The sequence below is a fragment of the Gorilla gorilla genome, chromosome 7 (genome assembly GCF_029281585.2).
Source record: "Gorilla gorilla gorilla isolate KB3781 chromosome 7, NHGRI_mGorGor1-v2.1_pri, whole genome shotgun sequence".
Taxonomy (NCBI): Eukaryota; Metazoa; Chordata; class Mammalia; order Primates; family Hominidae; genus Gorilla; species Gorilla gorilla.
Window position 1 is genome coordinate 81,376,988 of NC_073231.2, and position 27,485 is coordinate 81,404,472.

At 39.0% G+C, this 27,485-nt stretch overlaps 1 long non-coding RNA gene across 2 annotated transcripts in view; it reads right to left on the reverse strand.

The window, feature by feature from the left end:
- LOC134759031 (uncharacterized) overlaps positions 1-22,620 on the reverse strand; it is a 69,386-nt gene extending 46,766 nt beyond the window's left edge. For both annotated transcript variants that reach the window (XR_010134883.1, XR_010134882.1), the window contains exons 1-2: positions 22,388-22,620; positions 676-904 (exon numbers count right to left, since the gene is read on the reverse strand). This is a non-coding gene — a long non-coding RNA (uncharacterized lncRNA). The remainder of the gene's footprint in view (positions 1-675; positions 905-22,387) is intronic.
- Between the last annotated feature and the right edge of the window lie 4,865 nt (positions 22,621-27,485).

Consider the following 27,485-nt stretch of genomic DNA (forward strand, 5'->3'; position numbering starts at 1 on the left):
TGCTGTAAGACAAAACCCTTATATTTCTTAGACACCTTTTGGTTTAGTTGAAAGGGTTTATGAGGCATGTACTTAAATCATTTTGAAGTTTTAATAAAGGGTCTTATAACCAAACTCTTGATTTTTTTTCTTTACCCTGAGGTTATTTCTTACTTTGAGAGTCTTTTTCCATGTAGAGAAGTTAGAAATAAAAAAATAGTTTTAGTTTCAAATCCATCAAGGCCTGACTCCTGAATATTGCTTCAAACTTCTGCTTAAAAACAGACATAGTACTTTATTTTAGCTTATCTTTATCTATTGATACTTTATCATATGTAGCTAAAATAAATTAATTGGCATTTCTATTTCATTAGTCATATTTTCTATTTTCCATGTTACCACAGACCATAGTTTTGGTAAAATTTCTGCCATTACATAACACAAATTTCTTTGTATTCAGTGTTCAATGACAATTTTCTTACTATCCTTTAAGGCTACTATCAAAGACATTCCAGTTTTTGCCCACTACATAGTCCCAAAGAGAATGCTCCATGTTTTAGTTTTACATTATGACAGTACCATAATTCCAGGCACCAACTTAGGCATTGGATGGGGCAACTTAGGTATCAAATCAGGCAAACAAAACTACTAAGAATGACATAGAATAAGAAATTTTTTATAGGAATTAGACCTTACTCATTTGCGAGAGCTGGTAAAGACATATGAGAAGACTGTCCCTTGAATTCAGTGGTGAGAAGAAGCTTCCTGTAGGTCAGTAGAACCAAACTCGAAGTGACTCAGGGGAGAGTGAAGACAAGCTGAACCTGGTGTGGGGGACGAATTGGAACTTACAAAGATCTGTGGAACTTACACAGATCTGCAATCTGTGTCTCTCACCACCTCTGACCTTGACAGTGTCAGTGACCTGCAACAGAAATAAGGGTACTTTGCTGCAGATTTGCATACATACACCTGATATGTGGTCCAAAGAAGCAAAAGGACCAGATCCAGTGGAAGCTGGAAAAGCTGGGTGAGCTGAAACCAAGCACTGCCCCACACTAATACAGTCAGCTGATCAGAGATCCACCAAGGGACCTGGCACCCTGCATCTCTGGACTGCAATGGCAACTTCATCACTATCACCTTCCAATAAAAATGCTCAAACAAAAGGTAGTTGTGCTCTGTTTATATAGTTGAAGGCAGGAGAAGGGCACACATTGATTAAAATCTGATGTCTGTAGTCATAATTCACACAATGGACTTTTTATTATGAGACCAAACTCTAAGAGGATATGGAATCTCTTGATGTAATGGTTTCCTCAGAATTCATGGGGTAATAAGAAATTTGTATGTTACAGATTTTCAATTTTTGCTTCAGCTGCAAGAAACTCACAATTAAATTGTGACATTCAATTTTTGCAAATATCCTTAGTCAACATTTCCTGGCTTAATAACTGCTTCCCTTTCGTTATGACTTTTTACATTTTCTGTTCATTATTTTAATTATTTAACTTTTAATTTTGTAGGTCAGGCACCAACTTAGGCATTAGATAGGACAATTTAAGTATCTCAAATAACTTCTGGAAGTAGGTTGAATAGAAATATAATGTGTTTTTTTGTGGTAGTTTTATAGCTGTTGCCAAGGTTTTCTCTCTTTTTCTATATCTGGTTGACTCATTTCTGTTTCCCTTTGTCTTTTTTTTTTTTTTTTGCTTGTAGTTTTGTTTTGCTTTTTTCTTTTATCTTTTGTGCAAAGCTGAGCTCTTAGAATTACGAAAGAGATGTTGGATGAAATTCAAGGCTATTATATGATTTTTCAAGAGAGCAATGTCTAAGGGCTCCTTTTCACGCAACAGAGTACTATAGACAGTGTAAAGGAAGATGGCAGAAAATCCTCAAAAGAAGCATGACTCCTCCCCTGAACACTCTAAGCTAGAGTTTTGCACACCAGTCTTTAGCTTCTCCTTATCTTATACGTGGGTAAGTTAATCTCATTATGCACAATCAGAAAAAAAGAATATGATGAATTTGAGATTCTCATTGAGAATTAATCGTCTGATACTTCCCATAAATTCAGTGCCATCTCCTGAGTTCTTAGTAGCACAGTAGAAGACAAGATAAATTACCAGTGACTTTAGGTAAATTATAGAGATTTACCAATCTTAGACACAAAGCTGAAACTAGTGACATTTGCAAAATGTTCACCAGGCAACATGAAACAACTCTCAATTAAGGTGGAAATCAGCAACCATGAACTCACACAGAAGGCCTTGCTTCATATGTTTTTAAAAACAACTTCCTTGTCTAGAATATTTTTGTACAGGGCCAAGAAACTGAAAGCTGAGGATACATGTTCTCACACACAAACACCACAAACACATGCAGACACACACAGTTGCAAGCACACACCCCTCTCATATCATTTTGCAGGCAGTGCTGCTCACAGGCTTGCAGCTTTATCTAGGTAAGAAGCAAATGGCAAAAGGGCTCAAAGATAAGTGTACTCTTTCTCTTTCTTTTTTCCTATCTCTCTCTCTCTCTATTTCTCTCTTCCTTTCTTTTTTTGATGGAGTCTCGCTCTGTTGCGTAAGTTGAAAGGCAGCGGCATGATCCCGGCTCACTGCAACCTCTGCCTCCCGGTTCAAGCGATTCTCCTGCCTCAGCCTCCCGAGTAGCTGGGACTACAGGCACCCACCATCACGACTGGCTTATTTTTGTATTTTAGTAGAGACAGGATTTTGCTATGTTGGCTAGGCTGGTCTTGAACTCCTGGCCTCAAGCAATCCACCTGCCTCAGCCTCTCAAACTGCTGGGATTACAGGTGTGAGCCACCGTGCCCAGCCCCTCCCTCCCTTCATTCCTTCCTCCCTCCCTCCCTTCTTCTTTTCCTTCCTTCCTTCCTTCCTTCCTTCCTTCCTTCCTTCCTCTCTTTCTTTCTCTTTCGTTATTTCTTTTCTCCTTCTTTCATCTCTTCCTTCCTTTTCTTCTGTCTTTCTCTCTTCCTTTCTGTTTCTTTTTAAAAAATATTTCTTGATTGCTCTTGGTTACTGCTCCATCAGACCCTACATTCCCTGAGAAATCAGTCACTTTTTTTATCTCCCAGAATTATTTACATAGTCCACAATGAATACTAGGTAAATGTTCATTATATAAATTAGTGGTGTTGAATGGTCTTAAGTGAGCGGAGCCTTGGGTAGGTTTCTGCGTATGTTATGTGTGTGTAAAAAAGGAAGAGAGATAGAGAGATAAAGAAGAGAAGGTAGAGAATGTAGCAGGCACAGTGGCTCATACCTGTAATCCTAGAACTTCTGGAGGCTGAGGCGGGGGAATTGCTTGAGGCCAAGAGTTTGAGACCAGCCTGGGCAACCAAGTGAGACCTCATCTCTACAAAAAGTAAAAAAATTAGCTGGGCATGGTGGCATGAACCTGTGGTCCCAGTTACATGGGAGGTTGAGGCAGGAGGATTGCTTGAGCCCAGGAGTTCGAGGCTGCAGTGAGCCGTAACCATGCCACTGCACTCTAGCCTAAGTGACAGAGCAAGACCCTATTTCAAAAAAAGAAAAGAAAAGAAAGAGAGAGAAAGAATGTAGTATGGTGATCAGCTTCTAGTGACACCACCTGCTAGAATTACTGGAAACCGTTGGCTACCAGAGTTACCTATGCGTGCTATTAGAAAGAGACTGTTTTTCTATGAAAAGCAGCTCCATGTAGATAATAATTGGAAAACAGAAATGATGAAAAAGATTCGGACTCCAACACCCACTAAAAGAGCACAAAATTACATTCTGTCAATCTTATTATTCAAAAAAGGATTGTTGGAAAAATCTCCTTTTTCTGTGGGCTCTTTTTCTGTAGCTGAGAATAATGACCTCTTGAGTTTCGTAACATAAGTAGTTAGACCGTGGAGGCATGAAATCAAGAAAAAGAAAGGTCTGCATCTTCTGGTTTGATTGTGAAAGGTCTAATGTAGGGGCCACCTAAATCAGAAAACTATTAATTATTGTTATCTGTGGTAGTTATGTTCTATAAAGTCACCAGGAACACTGAATTTGTGAATACTGAATCACTGCTCTTAGGGGAAATGTAGGGTGAGGGTCCCACGAGCCTCTGCTCACAACATTTTCATCAACAAATCAATACATGCCTTATTTTACATGTGTCTCTGCTTAAAAACACATTATTTAACATATATTGTTGAATGATTAACATTGAACTCATGGCCAGCAGCACTACATACATTCTTGAACAAAGTTGCCTATCAACATATTTTCTCTGTAAGAGAAATGTCAGCTTTCTTGCCCTTAGGAGGACGGAGCAACACTACCCTGTAGGGGTTAGGGTAACAGAAAAATTACCAGCAAAAGGAACAAAAATGCAGAAAAGGTGGCTCTAAACAGACTGGAAAAAGGACACTTGTTAATAGAGAGTACAGAACATAACAGCAGAATATCACTTTGTTAGACCTCAATTTTTCCCCACTTGTGCATGTCTGCAAATGACCAAATGGCACTACAGGTATTGATTGAAGAGTTACAGATACATTCTAGCTGGTAGGGAAATTCACAAATATGAAATCTTAATAATGAGGATTAACTTGATATACATTAGTGGGCAAGTTGAGATTCCTGAAATTAAATGCAACTGACTGCTCTACATTTCTAACCCTAAGTATTATGCATCAACATGAGTTCAAGTGGAAGCAAAAATAAATGATTCCTACAACATGCTTCCTAGTAAATGTGTTTTTCCACTTAATGGGTGATGGAAGAAAGGCTTAACTACTTTACATCACAATGAAAATTCTGAAGAAAATGCCTATATCATTTAAGACCTAAAGGCATAAATGAAGAATATAAAAAGGTGACTTGACAAGGGAAAACAGAAATGAAGTATCTTGAGAAAAGTTGTCCAATGCTATTTTTGTGATATTTGAAATGTCCCTGGGTTGGTGCAAGCCATTAGACACTATTTCTGAAAGAGAAATAACTAACATCTAACTGGGCAGAGCTATAGGGATCTTTTCTTTTTTTTTTTTTTTTTTTTTTTTTTGATATAGGCAAAAAATCCAAAGAAATGGAACTGTCCCTAGATTAACAGATTGAAGAGTCCTAGAAAGTTTCAATGTAGAACTTTATTTGAAAGAGTTAATTCTGGCTAGCCCAAGCAGTTTGTAACTCAACATTGCTGAAAATCCTCACGCATGTAATCCCAGCACTTTGGGAGCCCGAGGCGGGTGGATCACGAGGTCAGCAGTTTGAGACCAGCCTGGCCAAGATGGTGAGACCCTGTCTCTACTAAAAATACAAAAATTAGCTGGGCCCCGTGGCGGACGCCTGTAATCCCAGCTACCCGGGAGGCTGAGGCAGGAGAACTGCTTGAACCCGGGAGGCTGAGGTTGCAGTGAGCCAAGATCATGCCACGGCACCCTGGCCTGGGTGACAGAGCAAAACTCTATCTCAAAAAACGAAAAACAAACAAAAAAACAAAACAAACAAAAAAAAACTCCTACATAATGCAGGATAGCACAATGAACATAAGGCAACATAGAAACACTTCATGATCTAGATATTTTTATGCACATTTAACACTAGGAGAATTTTATTTTCTTAATGATTGTTAAAAGTATTGTATAAATGAATAATTATTGCCAAAATTAAACATAGGACACATAAAGTTGAAGTGATGCTCCATGCATGGCAGCTATTATTATTTTGAAACCAGCTGCTAACTAAGTAGTACTTCATGGGGAAACAGAGGACCTTTTGATACTACATTGTCTAGACAGGCTTCTGAGCAGGAATGGGCATTGCAGTGCACTTCTCTATCATAGCAGAAACTGTAGCCTGCAAATTATCTATTTCCTCCCTTTCATTTCTAAAAAGGCCTAACATCATATTCTCCAAGCCTTGCTTGCAGTGAGATGTGTCCAGGTGACTGTTTTCTGGCCATTTAGGTAAAAGAGGAAACCACTGAGTAGGATTTCCAGAAAAGCTTTTTAAAAGGTACTCATCGCACCCCTCCCTCCCCCCGCCCGAAGGCCCAGCTATTGCGGAGACTGAGGTGGGAGGATCACTTGAACCCGGGAACTCAAGGCTGCAGGGAGCCATGATCGTGCCATCGCACTCCAGCCTGGGCAACAGAGCGGGACCCTGCCTCAAATAAATAAATAAATAGGATGAATGCAGCTGACGTACTTTTTTCCAGTACGTCATGAACTAGATAATGAAGTGTTTCTATGTTCCCTTTTTTCCCTGCATGATGGCTCTTGAGGTCCTTTTGAGAGTGAGGATAAAGGTCATACTCTAAGGAGGGAAAGTACAAAACTAAAGCAATACTCACTTTGTGACGAAATTGTGAAGCCTCTATACCAGCACTTGACTACCAATCTCCCATGAGAAAAATAAACAAACCCTATGTTGCTTAAGTCATTGAGTTCGGGGTTTTTGACACTAGCAGACAAATACAATTCCTAACCAACAGACATAGGGATGATGCCCTTGACTGGTGTTCAGGAGCATTTATTAGGTCCCTGTGTGGATTATACTCAAGATTTTCAGCTTTTCCTAGAAAAGAAGAGTGCCATGTTGTAACATAGAAAGTGAGACATACACGTGGTGGCTCACACCTGTAATCCCAGCACTTTGGGAGGCCGAGGCAGATGGATCATGAGGTCAGGAGTTTGAGACCAGCCTGAGCAACATGGTGAAACGCCGTCTCTACCAAAAATTAAAAATCAGCTGGGCTTGGTGGTGCGCACCTGTAATCCCAGCTACTCAAGAGGCTGAGGCAGGAGAATCACTTGAACCCTAGAGGTGGAGGTTGCAGTGAGCTGAGATCGTGGCATTGCACTCCATCCTGGGTGACAGAGCAAGACTCTGTCTGAAAAAAAAAAAAAGAAAGAAAAGAAAGTGAGACTTAACATCTGTCATTCATTTAAGGCAGATACCCTGACTTAAACTTATTCTCCTCCTCTCTGTATGTTGATGAGAATAGTGCAGAGTACATGACATTGGGTTGACACTGCTTGGATTGGTAGGTTTTCACGGCCGTTGTTGAGTAGTGATGAATGATGGCATTGAGTCCATAGAAGTATGAATTTTAAAATATAATTTTCTCCTCTTTTGTATGCTGGGTTTAAAAATAGAAGAATTCATGTGAAAACTATGGTCCATGCATTTCTTTTAAAGAGGTGAATTTCCAGGTTTTAGGTTTATATTTTATTTGAATAACCATGTCTAAAATGTCCTGTGTAAACAGGCATTTAAGCAATCCAGGGCATTTCCTCCAGATAAAATTTAGTTCACTCATAAGGAATTATGTCTGTCTTTGGAGCAGATCACCAGTTCTTCCAGGTGTTACTTTCCATTTCCTTATCATTTTACCCAGCTTCAGAAAGACTGGCCTGAGTTAAAACTTTTTGCCTTCATTTTGGTTGACAGCAGACCCCTCCCGTTTACTGAAAAGAATGTTGCAGATTTCCTGTTTAACAGATGATGGTGAAGAGGGGGCAGAGCGTGAGGCGTCAGTGATCCTACCTATGAAAAGAAGGCACATGCTTTGCTAAAAAAGGATAAAGATGAAAGGTCTCTAAGTGGCTGTGTATTCATCCATTGTTTAGTGCAGGAGACGCTGACTCACTGTGCTGACGGCCAGGGGAAATCCTGTATTTCCCTCTCTGGGACTTTTGGATTCAGCTTGCTTAAGAGAGGCAAGCACTTTATTGTTCTGCTGGAGCCTTGGTGCCACTATTCCAGACATACTCGTGTCAAGTTTCAGGTGGCTTCTATAAATCATGTCATTGGAAGTTAGGGAGCTGACTTTTTCCTCTTCTGTTGTTTGGACATACAAGCGTGGTACATGTGTGCATCTTCCCACTCACCTGAACTATGGGGCCAGGTCTTCATGGGAGCATCCTCCTATGGCCACTTGTCATTTTCAAGGAAAGTGAATCCCAGCCTTTTCATCATATTAGAATAACTCCACGTAATTGCTAAGTGTGTATGTCATCAAATTAAGAAAATACTGTATAAGTCATCCACGATTTAGGATATCACGCACTCAACAGTATTCTTATCCATTTACAGGGAGAAAAAAACATTTAAAATATGGTGTCTGTCTTAAATAAATGACAACCATAAGACAACCAACTTGAGAACTATATGGCCTAGAACTTGCATAATTTCTCGTTCATGTAAGTGAAACTGAAGACCATGAAGGACTTAGACTGTAAGCCACACAGACTATAGTTAAGAAAGTATTGGCCGGGTGTGGTGGCTCACACCTGTAATCCCAGCACTTTGGGAGGCCGAGGCAGGTGGATCACGAGGTCAAGAGATAGAGACCATCCTGTCTAACACAGTGAAACCCCGTCTCTACTAAAAACTCAAAAAATTAGCCGGCGTGGTAGCAGGCGCCTGTAGTCCCAGCTACTCGAGAGGCTGAGGCAGCAGAATGGCGTGAACCCGGGAGGTGGAGGTTGCAGTGAGCCGAGAGCCCGCCACTGTACTCCAGCCTGGGCGACAGAACGAGACAAAAATTAGCTGGGCGTGGTGGCACATGCCTGTAGTCCCAGCTACTCCGGAGGCTGAGGCAGGAGAATCGCTTGAACCCGGGAGGCAGAGGTTGCAGTGAGCCGAGAGCCCACCACTGTACTCCAGCCTGGGCGACAGAACGAGACAAAAATTAGCTGGGCGTGGTGGCACATGCCTGTAGTCCCAGCTACTCCGGAGGCTGAGGCAGGAGAATCGCTTGAACCCGGGAGGCAGAGGTTGCAGTGAACCAAGATCACGCCACTGCACTCCAGCCTGGCAGAAACAGCATATGTAAAACCTTGGAATCGAGCTAAATACGTGTTGGCAGAGAAGAGTAAATTTAAAATCTTGTCTTAAAAAAAGAGAATTTGTTGCATTTTAAGAGCTGTAAAAGGATTTGTAAAATATTAAGAGATTTTAAGACAACTGGTAGCATTTTAAGAATTAAGTTAGGCAACATGATGGAAGGTATTTGAGCTTGATCACTGGGAAACAGAAAATCTTCAGATACACTCAGGGATTCAGTGAAAACAATGTTTGAGAAGAAAAACTTTGGCAAGTGTTCATGACTATTGATATAATGCTTACAAAATGAATAATAAAATTAAAATTTAACATAGGGATGTTTAAAATTACTTGAAAGGAAAAACTGTTTACTTACATTAAAGATTTAATTAATGGACAATTATGATGCTTTATCCGAATTACAGAATAAGAAAACTGGTAAGAAAAAAGAAATAATTTCATTCAATCTTCTAACACTTCTAATGGAGAATTTCCTCTAGGCTGTTGACTACAGTATGTGATCTATTATCTTAACTAATGAACACTGGCGTAGACAGCCTGATGCAGGTCACATGACTTTAAAACATTACATCATTGGCCGGGCGCTGTGGCTCATGCCTGTAATCCCAGCACTTTGGAAGGCAGAGGCGGGTAGATCACCTGAGGTTGGGAGTTCAAGACCAGCCTGACCAACATGGAGAAACTTCGTCTCTGCTAAAAATACAAAATTAGCCGGGCGTGGTGACGCATGCCTATAATCCCAGCTACTCGGGAGGCTGAGGCAGGAGAATTGCTTGAATGTGGGAGGCAGAAGTTGCAGTGAGCTGAGATCACGCCACTGCACTCCAACCTGAGTGACAGAGTGAGATTCTGTCTCAAAAAAAAAAAAAAAAAATCCATCATTCAGAATGAAGCTAGGTTTCTACTAATTGCTACAAATTAGTGAGGGTTTAAACAGTTGGAGTAAACAAACTGCTGTGATGTTCAAGGTTATAGTGAGTTGGCAAACCTGTGCAGATAGAGATGGCATTAAAAGGGCTATTGTAATAAACTGAGATTGTTGCTCATGTCCATTGCATATAATTTACTTTCCAATTCAGCTCCTCTGAACAACAATTTGAACTTGGAAATTATTTTTGCTGAAAGTCCAATTTTTTCATAGATTTAAAATCAGTTTATTCAAGTTATTTTTCTTGCCCTCTATTTTTCCTACCCTCTTTATTTTTCTTTGTCATATTATTGCCTATTTCTTCAGGCTCAATGAGCTCTCCTTTAGCTCATGTAAAATTGGATGGATTTAATCTTTCTTATTTGGCACCTTGGTTATTTCCCATGACGCTTCTCCCGGGTGAGATCTGACTCTCATCCGTCATTTTGGGAGGAATCTAATATTAAAGAATCTTCCAGTATTCATCTCTTGGGGCTTGTGGATGTTACTCAGGGATGTCTGTCAGAATTCTGGCATGCAAAGTGACAGCCAGTAGGTTCAACTTTGATAATTTTTATTTTCTTGCTATATGAAATAGCTTTATCCAAAGGTTTTAACTGTAAAAAGCAGTCATCTGAGTAATAAGCAGGTCAAATCTTTGGATATAGTATCTCTCAGTTTCTAGAAGGGAAATTTCATTCTTCATTTAGGGAATGTTTGGGCTATGTGTGAGTTTTTAGTTCCCAAGTTTTCAATTTGCATGTTCTCTTTATCATTTGCATATAATTTATATATTGCAGGGTCTTGTTCTCACATCACAGTTTTAAGATGAAAAGATTTCATAATCATTAAGTGTCTCTCACTGACATGATTTTAATTACCAGTGCTATAACAGGGTAGGCCTCAGTTCAGGAAAGAGGACCTGGGAAACACAGGCAAGAATGACCTCTTCATTGCCAAGAAAAAACTACAGCTTGCTTTATTTCAGACTTTTAATATACCTTATATTCCCTTGAATTCGAGAAGTAATTTTTCTGTTGTATTTCACAATGTGTTCTGATATGTTTACCAACCAGGAAGCTCCACCAAACTTCAGGGTCCACAGTTATTAAGGTTTCATTACACAGGCACAATTGGTTGAATCACTGGCCACGTCTTTGGACTCAATCTCCAGTCCCCTCTCTTCCACCGAGGCTGGGAGATTGTGCTGACATGTAAGTGTGGTCCCAGAGATCCATTGTGAATAACAAAGGCACTCTTATCATTTAGAAAATTCCAAGAATTTAGAGTCTCCCTTCCAGGAACCAGGGACAAAGACCAGTCAAATTATTTATTATACAACCGAGTTTAATAAATGTAGCTAGTTTTATTAATGTTATTATACCTTTGAGTATCATAATAACTTTGTGAGGTGGAGAGAGATAACTTTGTGAGGCAGAGAGAGTTTTTCCTATAAATGTTGACACTGTGTTTTTTAGTGATGAGAAAAAAGGGCAGATGGGAACATATGTTCCATTGAAGATAAAATTTCTGACACTCGGAAAAATTAAATACCTGAAGAAAGTAAAGAAGAACATCAAGTGTTTCACACATTTTCAACTTTCAGGCTTGTAAGCAAAAGAGTCAAAGGGTTAACTATAACATATTCTCTAAGTTAAGTCACATAAGAATACATACTTAAATTCTGTTCAAATTATGTATAACAACTATCAAAAAATGACTTCTGTGAAAAAGCAGATTAACTTTCATTCTTAGAAGAACAGATAGATGGAAGGTAAGCTGGAACCCTCCAAAAGACAAGATACAGATATCTGGCATATGCTGTTTACAACCATTATCATTACCTGGTGGCGACTAAGGAAAATGAACTTCTGTCAAATGCTTTGAATTTTGCTGCATCAGTGTAGGTTCGATTTACCTCATATTCCTCCCAGAGAAGCAATAACAGATTTAAAAAGATTACATTAGCATTTTTATACCTTTATAGCAGTGGGGTAGGTGATGACTTTGCATTTTTTTAAACAAAAATAAACATATTTAAAGTGTTCTGCTACAGTTATGAAATGTAGGAGTCTCATGGTTTACTTACCCATTCCAGCTGGCTCCTGACTCAGCAAAAGAGCAAAGTAAGAAACCCGACTGGCTTCACCAATAGCAGGGTTTGAAGAGGAAGATTAATTAACAGGTCCTTGAGAAGGGAAATTAAGAAAGCCTCTCTTGCCGGGCACAATGGCTCACGCCTGTAATCCCAACACTTTAGGAGGCCTGGGACGGGCAGATCACTTGAGGTCAGGAGTTCAAGACCAGCCTGGCCAACATGATGAAACCCCTTCTCTACTACAAATACAAAATTAGTCGGGTGTGGCACGCGCCTGTAATCCCAGCTACTCGGGAGGTTGAGACGGGAGAATTGCTTGAACCCAGGAGGCGGGGATTGCAGTGAGTCCAGATCATGCCACTGCACTCCAGCCTGGGGACAGAGTGAAGACTCTGTCTCAAAAAAAAGAAAGGAAGGAAGGAAGAAGAAAAGAAGGAAGGAAGGAAGAAGAAAGGAAGGAAGGAAGGAAGACAGGCAGGCAGGCAAGCTTCTCTTCTGATTTCCTTCCTTCAGACAGTTCAACAATTTGGTAACATTTTACATATGAGACAACTATGGCCAAAAATGAAGTCATTTGATCAAGGCTCAGTGGTAGATCCTGTGTAAATAAGAATACTACAAAAACGAAACCCCAAAGTCAATGAGTTTACAACGTTTCCAAGCAATCCACCTACTTTATATGATGGTATAAATGATAGAGGCTGTTAAGAAATTATTTACAAGAAAACTGTGGCTTCACCCAAAAAGAAGTAGTTATTTTAGCATTCAGAGTTATCTATTTTGTATAACATTTAAGTAGACACTTTGCTTGTCAGATTCCTTGTGTCGGATTGGCATGATTTAATGGGATGATTATCTTAAAGTTTTAAGAGAAATTGGTCCCTCTGTGGTGTTGGAAACTCTGTTAATATAATGTGTCAGGATCATAAACCATCAGCGGGGACTGTTTGGTTACTATGCAACTCCAGGAGACATTGTTTTCTTCTGTTGTTTCTCGCAGAAAAGACTGCAGAGGTTGAACATAAGGACAGAGACAGATGCAAACCAATGCACAGGCACCAGAACTCTTCCATTTCTGGATAAAGGAAAAGATAAAATAAATTCCAACCATGAGCAACGTAATTGGTTGCCTTTATGGTATAAATATGGAGTCCTCAAAGGGACCTCCATTTGGTAAGATCTGGTTTCTGTAGAGTTCTCTCCCAGCATCGGTTATTTCACCATGCACAGTTTGTGAGTCCTATTTGTGACCCAGGTCCTTGTCGGTAAAGCCCAAGATTTCATATTGGGAACATATAAGATTGGCAGTGATTGATATTTGTAATGTATAAAGAACTGTTAAATAAAAAGATGAATATCTAACAGAAAAAGGGGTGAATGGTATTGAAGCAGCTATGTTGTCTGAGATGTATGCCCTGGGGTTCGTTGTTGCCTGCCAGGAAAATTTAGGACATGGACACACACGAAGAGTTTAGGAGTGGAGGTTTAATAGGCAGAAGAGAAGAGAAGGGGATAGAGTAAGGGTTCTCCAAGTGGAAAGGACCAGATAGTAGCAGATGCACCGGATTTTATAGTCGAGCTTGAGGAGATGGTGTCTGATTTACACAGGGCTGACAGATTGGTTCAATCAGGTATGATGTTTACATAGCATGCGAGGAAGGCTGGTCACCCCACCCTAATCTTATATTATGCATATGGACTTTCCAGTTGATCCGGGCCATCTTGTTTGCTCCTTATAGTACAAGTGACTGACAAAAGGAAGGGAAGATGGAGCTGCCATCTACAACATGTCTAGTCCTTAGTTCCTGCTGGCATTCACCGTGCAAGCTCTCAGCTTGCTTGTCTATGTCTGCAGATTGACTTTACAGGCTGCTCTTTGTTAGACAATGATCTGGGCCTGCTTTTCATTAAAAAGGAAAGGCTTATGTAGGACTCCCATACCCTTACTATCTGCCTACAAGATTTCTTAACCCTGTATTAATATGTAACAGGCAACTTAAAAAAGGAGAAATGCAATTAGCCAATAAAAATTTTGGAACAGTGTTCAACATCACTAGCAATCAAATAAATGTGATTGGTAAAATATTTAGCAATTTTTATTTACCCAATTGACAAGCATATAAAAATGATGCAATCTTCATTTAATGTCAGGAGGCTGGTCCGTGACTGCATGAAAGCCTTCCCTTGCCCTCTCTCTTTCATTTGGACTCTCACTGGGGTGAGGAGTAGGCATCAAGAGATCAGGATACCCCATGAGTTTCTCCCTGCCAGCAAGACTGTGTCTCTGCAAAAGGCACGAGCCATTTCAAGCTGCAGCATGCTCTTCAGTTCTGCGCTGCAGAAACCACTCTATTCTTTAGCTCCTTCTTTCCTTATAGTAACAATTGGACAGCAATATGATAATAAACTTGAGTAATTTTTTTAAGTTTTATATTTTTGAAACAGAAATTGTACTTTGAAGAATTTATATTACATAAGAGATATGCAAAGATGCTGTTGAAAAAGAGTGTTCATTGCAGTGAAAACTGGAAACAATGTAACCTTCTAACTATATGAAAATTCTTAAATTATAAGACACCTTTATGATGAAATATTTATTATACAGTGATCAACATCATCTTCTTCAAGTATAATTAGCCTAGGGACATATATGTTCATGATATATTAAGAACAAAAGGAAGATTTCAAAAATGAAGTATGATTCCTAGTAGGTATAAAAGATGTTATACATTAAAAAATTACTGGAAGCATAAGCTAAAATTTTAATACCAGGTATCTCTAGGTATGGAAACACGTTTAATTTCTTTGTTTTTCTTTATTCTTTTATTTTTCTATTTCTTATGTGAAACGCAAATAACCTTTAGAGTCAGAGAAGACAACAAATGTTATTTTCCCAAAAGAAATTAGAGGCAGGGTGGATAGAAAGATCTTTAATCTAAGAAGGAAATTAATAGCCTTTCATCATTAACATTTTGAGATTCTTTTTTTTGGAAAGAAAGTATGTTCACACATGGTCACACTTTAGTCAGTTAATGGGGATTTATTTTGCATATCATCTTAGTCCCATGTGGCATGCCTCTAAACTAAATAGACGTGAGGAAATAAACATTTTGATTGGAATAAAATTGAGTCCAAAATTTTAGGAGGCCTTGGATGCTTACTAAAGAAGAGCATGGACTCTCTCTACTAGCCTGAAGCTGACTCTATAGTAGTAGCAGAAAAGACACCTTTTCCATTATTCTTTCTAAACTTTGAGTGCAGAGTTTTCACAGACATTTTCCGGGGCAGCATTTCTCCAGATTTTAAAACAATACTCACAGAAATAAGCCCATTTTATGTAGCAACCCAGTACACAAGTACAGGTGAAAGCAGGCACACATGCACACACACAAACACACACACATACACACACAAGTACAGGTGAACACAGGCACACACACACACCCCACTCAAGGACAGGTGAGCGCAGGCACACACACACATTCCCCCACACAAGTGACAAAAAAGTTTCAAACGCACACACACACACATAAACTTACCACCCTTACCACATATTGACACTTCTATAAACCACTTCATTTTTATAAAAACATGATTATAATAGTCTAGAACTTTGCATTGTGAAGGAAGCTCAAAAAATCATAAACACGAAAGAATAGAAATAAGCACTAGAGATGGAGGAAGATCAAGTTACCAAAGTGGGGAAGACTGATTGAGGTGAGTGAAAAAAAGAGCTCGAACTTTTATTCATATTAATTTATTATTTCAAGGTCGAATTATGTGTCCTTTAAAATAATGCATATATTAGAACTGCACATGCATATAATTTATAAACATATGACTAAACATAGACCAGAAAACTATGCTTAATTTTTTTTTTCTTCAGAGGCTCTGTGATCAAAAATTTTGGAGAACATGGATTTGGATTATAGGTGCAAGAAGAGTTGAGAGTAAAAGACATTTCTGGGGATATGTCATTAACAAAGTTCCCCAGAAAATAATATAATCTGATATGGGCCTTAAAAGATGGGTACTCTCTGGCCAGACATATGTTAAAAGATGTCATGTAGCAGTTTCGTATTCAGAGGATCAGGTTGCAGGACAAAGGGGAGAGGGGTCTTTGGAGGATCTCAAGAGAGGTGGGAATCAGATATTAAATTAAAACAAACAACATAGGAAAATAAGTGAGATGGATCAGCCAGTCTCCCTTCCTTTTGAAGACACTAGGGCTAGGGATGTTTTCTGAAGCTCCTCTGTTACTGATGCCTTAGAAGCTGTGATGGATGGCTTCCATGGACTTCTCCAGATTTATTCCCCACTCATACCCACCTGCTTAATGGCCCAGGAGGCTGGTCTATGGCTGCATGGAAGGCTTCCCTTGCCCTCTCTCATTCATTTGGACTCTCACTGGGGTGAGGAGTAGGCATCAAGAGGTCAAGGCACCCCATGAGTCTTTCCCTGCCAGCAAGACTGTGTCTCTGCAAAAGGCTACGAGCCATTTCAGGCTGTGCCGTGCTCCTCAGGTCTGGGCTGCGGAAGCCACTCTATTTTTTTTTTTTTTTTTTTTTTTTTTTTTTGAAACGGAGTCTTACTCTGTCACCCAGGCTGGAGTGCAGTCGCGGCATCTCGGCTCACTGCAAGCTCCGCCTCCCAGGTTCATGCCATTCTTCTGCCTCAGCCTCCTGAGTAGCTGGGACTACAGGCGCCCGCCACCACGCCCAGCTAATTTTTTTGTATTTTTAGTAGAGACGGGGTTTCACTGTGTTACCCAGGATGGTCTCGATCTCCTGACCTCATGATCTACCAGCCTCGGCCTCCCAAAGTACTGGGATTACAGGTGTAAGCCACTGCACCCGGCCAGAAGCCACTCTATTCTTTACCCCTTTCATAGCAGGATGGTATGGCTTCTCCTCCACTGCTAGCCCAGGGATAATATATGATTTTTCTATTGATTTCCCTAAATTCTGTTCAGACCTCTAAAACAAACAAACAAAAGATTTCTATTAAAAATTATCCTCAAAATGTGAATGTGCTATCTATTTCTTGCTGGAACCCTGACTGATACAGATGCAAAATAGGTGGGATTGGATGTCTACAAGGCGGAATGTGGCACAACTGTGGTCTGAGCACTTGGAGAAAAAGCCAGCACACAAAGAGAGGTAGATGTTAGGTGGGAATGCCAATAAGAGGTTTATCAGGCCGTTTCCAGAAATAATCTTACGCAGAAGGGGCCTGAGGAAGCAAGTGCATCCTGAGGTTTCACAACCCAGCCCAAGAAGAGAACAATGAAAGGGAAGTACACTCAGGGGATTTCTTAGGTTCTGCAAATGGTCAATACCTTAATCTGGCAGTCAAGGTACAGGTGTTCATTTTATTGTTTACTCTTGTGATTATACACAAAGATTTTATACACTCTTCTGTACTCAAGATGTATTTCAAAATAAAATGAATGGCGAAGGGGAAGAGTGAATGATGGTGGGCATGGTGAACAATGTCCCACGGGATTCTGTCAATACAGTGTTCAATATGTTTTACATACTATTTCATCTCTTATTTAATTTCATATTAGGATTGTGAGGCAGAACTCATCATCTTTTGTTTCAGATATTCCCAGGGATGTAGGAAAGTGGTACACGCTAGCAGTCAATATTTTATGGGACAATTTAATCAGAACAAAAATTGTGAAAGACTGCCCAGATTATTGAGCCTCATTTTGCAAAAAAAAAAAAAAATCCTTGCTTGCCGTCTCAAATCAGTTTGTGAACCAAGAGTGGTTTTAATAAGTAATTATTATCTTCTAAAAAGAGTCTTTAATCACTTACAGGAAATGTTAAAGTGCAGTTGATGCAACATCAAGACTCCTGCCAGCTTGGGAAACAACCTTAAAACCTAGCTTTAAAATATTTACCATATTTTTGTCATTCTGGCTTTCAAAAGCGAAGAAAAAATTCAGTTTATCTCAGTTATCACAACAACGTGGGATGCTTATAAAAACCAAAGCAGGATGAAGTTTGGCGTTATATCTGGTTTCTAAACAGAAACTTCCCCAGTACATATGTGCATAGAGTCCCCTTGAGATTGACCTAGCAATGGAGATTAGTTTCGGGGATAAAAACAGAAAAGTGTTTGTGATACTCATTCCCTACTGAGAAAATAAATGAGTAAAGACATTATTATTAAACAGCTTTTGAATTAGATTTTTTTCCTCCAACAACTCACATTATTGTGGTTAGTTTCATTTTAAAGTCAATGCAAATTCAGATGCGAGGAAGGAAATGCTTTATTCATATGAAATTTCTGCTGTGATTTATACACGAAAGCTTCAGGCAAAAAGTAAGACGAAATCAGTTTACTCCCTATTTAGATTTATTTTCTACAGCTTTTAAGTAAAATTCCTTCTTACTGGTTAATGAGTTTAAAGCCACCCCAGGCCCTGAAAAAATCATGAGAGAGGTGTTCTACTACTTGGACTAAGTCCCATCCTATTATCAAAGATGCTTAGGCAAAAGGTTCTAGAGTCTCAGCAGCAAAGATATAAGAAACTAGCCAAGACGAGTCTACCAAAACACACAGAGTATATAGTCTGACTTGATTTCTGCGGTGGGCTACTAAATTAAAAAGTGGAAGGAATTGGACAGGGTTGGATATTCGACAGCCTTGAAAACTACACTGAAAACTTAGCAGTTTTCACTTACCAAAAGTAAATCATCATATGTTCTTGAGAAATAGAATAATTCAATACAGGTAGTATTTCAAGAGAATTAGTCTGACTGCAGTGTACCAGTTGAATCGTATGCAGAGAGGACAAACTTTTGGAGTAACTCACAACTGCAGCATTGTTCTGAAAATGTTCAATACCTTAATCTGGCAGTCAATTCACTGGTGTTCATTTTGTTGTTTACTCTTGTAATTAGACACATGAATTTTATACTCTCTTTTGTGCACATGCTGTATTTCAAAATTACAGACCTGTGACCTGAAAGGAGAGACAGACAGGGAGATCACTTGAATGGTAATTTCAAAGAAAGAAGAAGATTTTGAGGGAAATACAGACATATAAAAGAAGGAGTTGGAAAAATAAAATATAATCATAAAGGTTCTGTCCTTCAAGATTGAGAAGATGGTAGTAAGAGCAAGACCACTGGGAATGAATTTGTAATCTGCGTATGGGTTTGGGTGAGGAGACCAGTTTGATTTAGGCATGTTAAGTTTCTGATGACATGCAACATTCAGCTAGATGTATTTGGTGAGTAGTATGAGTGGAATGGTACAATCTATGTAAAAATATTGATATATTGATAGTGGCTAATTCTCCAAGGGAATTAGAATGAACAAGAAGAGCAGAGGGGATTATGAAGACCTGTAGTGAAAGAGAAAAATGTGTCATGAAGGCAGAGTGAAGGAAAAGGAAGAGAAATAGGAGGAGAAACAGGATGATGCAATGTTATGGAAACAGGTAGAAGAGCTTCAAGAAGTAGATGGGTACCAGAGTCAAACATTTCACCGATGTCAAAGATGGATGTGGAATTTGAGAATAAGCCCCCTTGGATGGAGCAGCTGAATTTAATGGGGTGGTCAGGGTGAAAGTCAGAGCATAGCAGTTGAAGGTAGATTGAAGACAGGCGGCTAAATGAAGATGTTGAATGCAGGTCACAGTAAGAAATGAGCAGAGGCAAGGAGAAACTGGGGGTGTAAAAATATGATTACAGTTATAGAGCAAGCAGTGTCAACTAAAAAATGGGTTTTTTGTTTTTGTTTATTTATTTATTTTGGGGGGGGCTTGAGATTGTTGGGGCATGGGAAGACTTTTGGACCTGAGGTCAGGGGCTACATATTTCCAAATAGAGTACTATCATGTCTTAAGGTGCTGTGATGAGCCTGGATAATGAGTCCAGTGCCAAGGGTTGGTTTAGGGTTTTATATTTGTGGCTTGAAACGTGAGTTTCAAAGACCAGCTTTCGTTAATAAAAAGGAAAAAGAAGAAATGCTAAAATGCTTTTATGTACTCGGTCTATAAAAGACAACCTCACAGGCCCCTCCTTAGTGGTCAGAAACCAGTATCTTCAGAACCCACTTTCTTCCTGCTCCAACTGTGAGGATAGACTAGAACCAGATGTGTCTTGACCTTCTCAAAACCTACACACAGGCAGGAGGCCATAACATACTGTTCAAATACAGCCCACGTGTGGCTAATACAGGATCTCATTTTCCATGATGTACCCAACAGACTGGGGCACAGCCAGCTGCAAAGGCCCAAGGCTAGAATCTGACAAAGAACACATTCCACTGGGAGGAAAGGCTGTGCTGTGCCCAGATTAGTCCCAGAGTGGCCACTCTTCTACACGGAGATGCTTCACTTTAGGGTTAAGCCACGTAGGAGAAATCCGACACATAATTTTGACCCTTTTCAGTATCCTTATAACAAATGGAAGAAATGAAGATGGGTTTCTGAAAGGTCAACTTTCAGAAACTGGAAAAGTTTTAGTTTTGTTTTTGTTTTTCCAAAACTCAAACAATAGTTTGAGTTTTGGAAGCTCTTGCTTACTTCCCATGCAGTTCGGTTCCACCATCCAGATTATCTCTCACTGGGAATTTTATCTTTTTAATTCAGCTTTGACATTTTACTTAATTTGTTTCCATTGCTCCTTTTAGGCCACCCTGAACAAATTTTTCTTTTATTTTTCAAGCTCTCTCTCTCTCTCTCTCAGACACACACACACACACACACACACACACACACACACACACGCACCACTCTTTTTCTCTCTCTCTCTTTGTTCTTACAGGACTTAGGTAATGTTTTATTTTCACCTTCCAGTTTCAGTTCAATGAATGTGTACTGAGTACCAACTGTGCACTAAGCAGTCATTTGTTCTCGTTTTATTTTGAAAATAGCTATATTGCTTTTGGGAAAAAAATCATAAAGGGTTTCTGTTGACACATATAAAGAAGAAAAATTCAAGAAAATATTTCCAATCCCACCATCCAAATGCCATTCAATATTAACCATAGGTTAGTTATTAATTATCCCTTCCTGCATATTTATAAAAATGGATATATATATATGTTTATAATTTTTCCAAATAGAATCATATACCTGTTTTATGAACAGTTTCTTTTACTCAATATGCCATGAATATTTTTCTGGTCAAAAATGTATCATTACATCCTCATTTTTAATACAGTCATCCATCACATAATGATGTTTTGGTCAATGACAGATTACATTTATGAAGGTGGTCCCGTAAAATTATGGTAGAGTTGTGAACATTTCTGTCACCTACTGACCATGTAGCTGTTATAAGATTGTAGAGCAATGCATTACTCATGTGTTTGTGGTGATGCTGGTGCCGCCAGTTGTGTAAAACTCCAGCGCATACCATCATGTACAGTGTGTAATGTCTGGTAATGATAATAAATGACTATGTTACTGGCTTATGCATTTACTGTTCTATACATTTTATTGTTGTGTTAGAGCATACTCCTTCTATGTGCAAAAAGTTTACTGTAAAACAGCCTGAGGCAAGTCCTTCAAAACGGATTTCAGAAAAAGGCATTGCTATCGCAAGAGATGACAGCTTCATGCGTGTTATTGCCCCTAAAGACCTTCCCGTGGGACAAGGTGTGGAGGTGGAAGACAGTGATATTGATGATCCTGACCTTGTGTAGGCCTAGGCTAATGTGTGTGTTTGTGTCTTAGTTTTTAACAAAAATGTTTAACAAGTAAAAAATCAAAATAAAAAATTAAAATAGAAAGCTTATAAAATAAGGATATAAAGAAAGCAAGCATTTTTGTACAGCTCTGCAAATGTGTTTATGTTTTAAGCTGAGTGTTATTACAAAAAAGTTAAATGAAATTTAAAAGTTGATGAAGTAAAAATGTAAGCTAAGGTTAATTTATTATTATTATTACTTAAGATTTTTTTTTGCCCATGACACAGCCCCAGGAGGCCCTGAGAATATGTGCCCATAGTTAACTTATCATTGAGGAAATAAAATTTTAAAAATAATTTAGTGTAGCCGAAGCACACAGTGTTTGTAACATCTATGGTAGGGTATTGGAGTGTCCTAGACCTTCACATTCACTCACTCATTCGCTCACTCACTCACCCAGAGCAACTTCCAGTCCTGCAAGTTCCATTCATAGTAAGTGTCCTATACATAGACAATTTGTGTATTTTAGATAAACAAATACTTACCATTGTATTACAATTACCTATAGTATTAAGTAAAGAAACATGCCGTACAGGTTTGTAGCTTGGGAACAATAGTCTATACCTTATAACCAAGGTGTGTAGTAGGCCATGCTATGCAGGTTTGTGTAAGTACACTCTGATGTTTGCACAAGGATAAAATCACCCATTAATACGTTTCTCAGAACATAGCCCTATTGTTGGGTAACATGTGACTGTAGTTGCACCACATCACATGATAAACATACATGGTAATTTTCTTAACTAATCTCCCAGTGATGGTCATCTAAGTTATTGTGATTTTTTTCTATTCAAGCTTCTATAAGTAACCTTATGCACATATAGTTTTTCATTTGTTCCCCTAAGTGCTTACTGTTTGTTGGTAGGTGAAGAGGTCTTTTCCCCAGCTGCTTCATCTGCGTACTCCAGGTTGACTGCAGGCTTGAGAGTGATCTTTAAATACATGAAGAGCTTTCAAGGAAGCCACATTTTTTTTGTGCTGCTCCCAGAAAATGAGATCAAAGGATGGAAGTCACATGTTGGCAGATTTGGGCTCAACACACAGAAGTAAATAAGTAATATAGATGAAAAAGTGTGCTGAGAGTTGCATAGTATAATAATTGTTAAACAAATACCATTATTATGGTGTAATTATGGAAGAAATTGCTTCATCGCTTGGTGAATTTCTAGGTCTTTACTCTGCTTGTCTGAAGCTGGGTGAATAACTTTTAGCAATTACAAAGCATTTTTGTCCTAGGTGGAACTTTGAATAGATTGACCTCTTATTTATTAGGCTCCTAAAAGTTTCTAAGATTCCATGATGGGGCTAAAATTGACTTGGGTTTTAACCTCAACATCAACTCCCCAAGTCCTCCATAAATGCCCCAAAGTATTTATGCCTTAATAAGAGACTTATGAAAGCCTTAATTTTGGCAGATTCTTGGCAGGTAGGCAGAGAGAGATATTTGGGGTCAGAGAGCCTTTCAGGGCCCCCATTTAAATCACAACTTTTATAATTATCTATTTATAAGAGAAGTTTCCAACTCAAAGGTCATGGGTCTCAAATAAGACAACTCCCCCTATCCCCTTCTCTTGCCCACATCCAGAGTTTCAGCCTATACCATTTGCTAGGTTTGGGGTCACTGCATGGATGAAAAAGAAATAACAATAAGAAGAAACATGAACATCCCTGTAGTGCCTTATATCCCCAGTTGTAAACCATGAAAAGATATCATATGCTAGACATCAAAGCAACGTAAATCACGTAAATCAAGGTTGTCAATCAAAAGCACAGGCAACATGGACACCCTGTTTTGAGAATTAATTTCTCCCACAGCCTCAAGAACATCCACCCTTCCAAGGAACCATCCCTGTCCCGCTCTCAGAAGCTGGGCCCAGCCAACATGCAGGAAAAGTCTCAATTGCAATGTTCTTAGCCAGGTTCAAACAAGTAAATTAAGGGAAAGTAGTATTATCTCACCAAATAGGAAAGGCCTCATTGTTGCAGAGTGAAGATCTGTACCCGAAAATTTATTATTTAACAAGATAGAATCATTCTCAAATAAACTTTTGACTTTTTAATAAAGAAACAGTGGTCTCAAATAAGGAGCAAAATGCATATATTTTTCCAGGTGGGGAAATACATTCCCCAGTGTAGCCCTCTATTGGCCTCTGATCCATTCTTGGAAGAATATGCTGAAATAAGAATGAAATAATGTATGTGCCAATGATTTGAAGAGGTAAAGATTGTCCATGTTTAGCAATGACTGTGGTGATCTTCACCTCTGTCCTGCGTAGGGAAAGCTTAAGAAAAGGAAAGGTCCCCAAGAACAGAACAGGTTGGCATTTGCCTGCAGCTCTTGTTTCCTTTTTAAAGTGTGCCTGGCCTGGTGCAGTGGCTCACACTTGTGATCCCAGCAATTTGGGAGGCCAAGGTGGGCAGATTGCTCAAGCCTGGGAGTTAGAGACCAGCCTGGGCAACATGGTGAAAATCAGTTTTTCCAAAAAAAAAATACAAAAATTAGCCCAGCACAGTGGCTTGCCCCTACTAGTGCCAGCTATTTGGGAGGCTAAGATGGGAAGATTGCTTAAGCCTGGGAGGTGGAGGTTGCAGTGAGCTGAGATCGCACCACTGCACTTCAGCCTGGACGACAGGAGTGAGATACTGTCTCAAAAAAAAAAAATATGTCTTACTTTCAGCTAGTGTATGAGTCTCTTTTCAAAATATTTATAGTGGTTTTCTGTAGCCTAAGGCTGGTGCTTTTTATTTGGAATGCTCTTACCTCAAGGATTCTTAGAAATATGGGGGGTACTTAAAGCTCTAATTAAAGCTCTAAGAAAAGACATATCCTGCAGCTTGGATTTTTCTGGAAGTTTCGATGAAAGAAAATCATAATTGTTATAGAACAACTAAAATAAATAAGATGCAATAGAACGCAACATTCATGGACATTATTTTAGCTTTAAAAATAATCCATTATACATTGTTAGATAAAACTTTAAAATTTTTGCAGTCAAATGAGACAATATTCCTATCACCCTTAGGGAAATTTTTGAGAAGCATTAACCTAAAAGCAGAGCACAGACTCCCAGCCTGGTATTTAAAATCCCTCATAATGTGGTCTCAATATTCCTCTTTGAACTTTTTCCACAAGCCTCTTATCTGAAATCTGAATTCCTCCTGGCATGTCCTCAACCTCGTGATCCTCCAGGTGTCCCACAAAATGCCTAGTTCAGTTTTCCCTCCTAGAATGTTCCTTCCTCTCCTTCTTCCTCTCCCTCACTTCTGATTTCCAAAGTTCAGCTCAGGCAAACTCTTCCAGAATCCCCAAATATCTTAGTAATCATTGTTTCCTCTCTACCACATTTACAGTTTCTCTTATGTTATTTGCCATTCATAGCAAAATACATTCCTTGGTTAAAAAAAAATACAATGTATTGTTTTAATTGTATTGTTTATCTTTCCAACTTAGACCAAATATTCCCAGAAAGGGGGAATTTTAATATTCTTTGTAACTCCTGACAAGTGTCAAGCTCATGGCAACAGATTACAATATGTGGACAGCATTTTAGAGGTCATGGAAATTTGATTTCTAATTTTGTGGATAGAAAAATTGATCAGTGGAAAAACAAATAGGAAAAAAGAAAGAAAACCTGGAGGAAATGACAAAACAGTGAGTTACACTGGGTCATTCTTCTTTTTACTTTTGTGAAAATCAATTAACATACAGGTTTTGGGAAATTAATCGAGAAAGGGGGACAGGGAAAGAGAGAAGGAGATATTTTCACTCTAGCCTGTAGCACATAGATTAGGTCAGATATAAGGAATTCTGTCTGATGGAAAGGACAGATCTGGCCCCTGATCTTTCGTGTTCATCTGAAGGAGGTCAGCATTTCCCGAAGCAGGAGAAACAGGATTTTTGTGATCTTCCTCATCTACACCAAGCACTAGCTTGGTCTTCATGTTAGCATGGGTTTATTTTAGCATTCACCCATTCACATGCAACACCATAAACCCCAAGCCAATCTTCTGAAAAGTTATTTGCACTCTTTTTCACCATTTTTACATCACCACTGAATTGGTGCGTTTGAGTGTGCCAAGCCTCTTTCTTTATTGTGATGTCATTGGAGGGGTCTGGTGAAGGGTGAGCTTTGAAAAAAAAATGCAAATGGTGGAGCTAACAAATGAGACTTGTGGTTCCTAGTGCATAATTTGAGAGGGCAGGTGAGATAGGACTTCTGTATTTATATTCTCTTAAGAGCATACATTTATATTATTATATGAATTGATATATGCACCGTACATTTATTAACTCATTTTATTCTCATATCAACCCTAGGTGATAAGTATCATTGTAATCAGAAACTGGGGACAGAAAGTTTACAGCTCACCCAAGTAATCCAGCTTACTAGGTGTCAGTACCAGTATTTGAAAACAGAAATTCCAGATTCAGAGTCTGTGTTTTCATCTACTACACTACAGTGCCTCTCAAGGGAGACATTTAATTTAGGAGTAAAATTAATTTAGAAATAATTTTAATATATAAAAGAAATTTAAGGCAGTGAAATTTACAATGGTGGACTCATACCCCATTATGACTTAAATTATTTCTAGGATCTGGATTGATCATGATTATATATGCAACTTTAGAAAACTTACAGAGAAAAAGTGCAGTTGTCAAAGCAATGAACAGTTCAAACATTTACCTAACTCAAAATGTGAACACTCCTTGCTAGCCCGAGAAGCCAATGTGATGAAGACTGTATGGAAAGATATGACATTCATCAATGAGAGACCTCAGATACTCATCTACAGGTGAAGCCCTGCCTATGTTGACACATCAAATATAAAATTCACTCCTAAGTGACTCAGGCTGACACACATTTATCCTTACCTTTCCTGTAAGAGAGGTTCTTGAGAAAGGAGGGTGAGTAACGTGGTGAAAGTTATGTTTGCAGAATATTTGGTATACAGAACAGACAGAAGATAAGTGAAGGCAAAGACCAGGAAAAGGAGAAACCCATTAGGAGACTACACCAGTAATTCAGGGAAGGTGTGGAAGTCTTACGAAATGCAGTAAGCATGCCATGAAACACTCATTGGAAATCTATGACTGAGTAGAAAAGAAAGGTGAAAGATGGACAAATAGCAAAGGACTGCACGGTTTGCAGTCAGGGAGGTAGAGATAACGGAAGTGTCAGTGAGAGATATGAGCTGAGGGGGGCTGTAGTGGAATGGGAGATTTATGAGGGCAGGGACTACCCCCAGTGCTTGACACCTAATAAATCCACAACAGATGCTGAGTAAGAGTTTGCAATTTTAGTCTTGGGAAAGAGGAATTACTCTTAGAGGAAGGTGATGGGCTGACTCAGTTTTGTAAAATGACTTTGAGTCCAGGATGCTGTATTCGTTTGCTGGGCTGCCACAACAAACTACCATAGTTTGGATGGTTTGAACAACATCAACTCATGTTCTCACAATTGTGGAGTGTAGTTCAAGACCAACGTGGTGCCAGGGTTGATTTCTTCTGCCATCTCTCTCCTCAGCTTGCAGGTGCCCATCTTCTCCCTTTGTCCTCACTTAACCTTCTCTTTATGTGTGTCTATGTCCTAATCTCTTTTTATAAAGATATGTATCATACTGGATTAGGTCTCACCCATACGACCTCATTTTACCTTAATGACAACTTAAAAGACTGAATCTCCAAATAGATTCTGAGGTACAGGTGTATAGTACTTCAACATATGAATTTTGGAGAGACATAATTCCACCCATAACAGATGGTATTCGCATGCATATCCTGTAAGCAACTGGAAGTGTAGGATTATAGCATGGAAAACAGGCCCAAGCTGATGAGAGGGACTTGAAGAATTTAGTGTAGATGATGCAGTCTTGAGACATACTGTGTTTTGCATAGCAACTTGCCCTGAATAGAAAAAAATAAAAAGAACAAATATGGGAGTTTCTCAGA